Raw genomic sequence first — 2,262 nt, 5'->3', positions numbered from 1 at the left:
AGTGATCACATAAGATTATAATGGAGCTGAACAATTCGCACTGCTCAGTAAGTTGTAGCCGTGTAGCCATCAATGCATGTAGCACAATGCTTTACATACATGCTTGTGGTGATGCTGGTGCAAACATGCTGTGCTGCCGTCATATAAAATATAGTACATACGATTATGTACAATACGTAACACTGGATAATGATAGTAAATGGCTGTTACTGATTTATGTATTAACTATACAATAATTTTATCATTATTTTAGATTTAGATTTTCTACTTATAAAAATTTTTTGCTGTAAAAAAGTAATATATTTCCACCAGGACCAATGGTATGCCATATAACACCAGCAGCAGTCCCATACTTCTGTGTCACAGCATTTATTGATTAAAATCATTTTCTCTTGTTCTTGGTTTAATGTGGCATTGTTTTGCACAGTAATATGTTGTACAGGCTTATAGCCTATGAGCAGTAGGCTATTCCATGTAGCCCAGGTTTGTAGTAGGTTATGCCATCTAGGTTTGGGTAAGTGCACTCTATGAAGTTTCCCAATGACAAAATCACCTAAGTACACATTTCTTAGAAGGTATTTCCATCCTTAAGTGGCATATGACTATGGTTGGAATCATACAGTATGTAGCCTTTCTAATTGGCTTCTTTCACTTAGTAATGTGCATTTACATCTTCTCCATGTCTTTTTATGGTTTGATAGCTCATGTCTTCCTAGTGCTAAATAATATTCCATTTATGTGGATGTATCATGGTTTACATATGCATTTACTACTGAAGACCTCTGGATTGCTTCAAGCTGCTATAAACATCCAAGTGAAGATTTTTGTGTGAACATGTTTTCAACTCTTTAGGTAAGTACCAAGAAGTGCAATTTCTGGATCATATGATAAGAACATATTTAGTTTCATAATAATATTTTAAATAAAATAACTTGAGCTTATAAAAGGGGTCAAAAATAAATTTTTAGAAGAGAATGATATTTTTCCTTTTCTTAATCTATACAATTAAAAATTAAAGATATAACAGGCCATGAGAGAGCTGCTCTCTAGAGATGATGAACTTTTCTGGTTGAAAAAAAAATTGATCTCCTGTCAACCTTATGCTGACAACCAAATTGTTTGGCATTAAACTGTAAGTTATTCTGTTTCCCAGATATAAAATATTTGAATTGTCTCATGTGTTAAATAATATTCAGCATAAAATAGACTAAATACAATATATTTCTACCAGGTCTTAATGAAATTTATAAATTAAATATAATGTATATATATGTAACCCAGCACATATTACACAATAATTTATTCAAGTTGAATTTAATAGACCCCTTAATTTTCAATAGTGAATGTTAACTTCCCCACTTGATCTTTGATTTACATGAATGTTTGTCCAGTTATTTATAAAAATATGCTCTAATCTAGGCTCTTTCAAGGGAATATAACCAAAAATTACACAAATCATAACATATGTTCAGGTCTGATAAGTAATTATTCATAAAAACATAACTGAGGGGTATGTAATGCACCCATTTCCACAATTTTCTAATCTTAATTGCATGATCTTAGTGGACCTCCAGAGAATTATTGGCTAGGTTATATTTTACATCTTCCTCAAATCTGAATCATTTTAAATATACTTTCTTTTAACAATGGTCATCCTCTTTCTGATACTGAGTCATTAAAATATCCATAAAACTAAAACTACATTTCTTTTAGCATTGTTCCTCAAGATATTGTCATATATAGAGAAGATTTATAAAGTCTATTTCTTTCAGAAGTCAGTGTTAGAAAAAGCATTGTCTTCCTGAGAAGCTGGTATTAACTGGTTAGAGTCACATATTGGCTACATAAAACATTTTGTTTTTCACTTTTTGCTCCAGTGTTCATTAAGTTCATATTCAGCTTATTTTTCAGCTAAAATATATGTTATTCAGTACCGGATCACATGAGCTTCTCCTGAATCTGTCTTGATTCATATAATATACAAATCAATTGAAGGTTTAAGTTTGCCCTAATATTATTTTTCATCTCCAAAATAATTACATTTAGGTGTTTATTATTTTGTAAACTAACTTGATTTTTGCTTTATTCAGTGAAAAAAAAAATAAATACAATTTTAAAATCAAATGGTTTGATCAAAATGTGCTTACCCACTTAGTGTCCACAGTAAATATTTTAAGACAGAAACCAGCATATATTTTATTTTAACATCTCACTATATACCCAGTGATAATTTAACAGAATTATTAAATTTGCAAAATGTTT

This window comes from Myotis lucifugus, unplaced genomic scaffold (genome assembly GCF_000147115.1).
Source record: "Myotis lucifugus unplaced genomic scaffold, Myoluc2.0 scaffold_267, whole genome shotgun sequence".
In the NCBI taxonomy this organism is placed as follows: domain Eukaryota; kingdom Metazoa; phylum Chordata; class Mammalia; order Chiroptera; family Vespertilionidae; genus Myotis; species Myotis lucifugus.
This window is presented reverse-complemented; position numbering follows the sequence as displayed.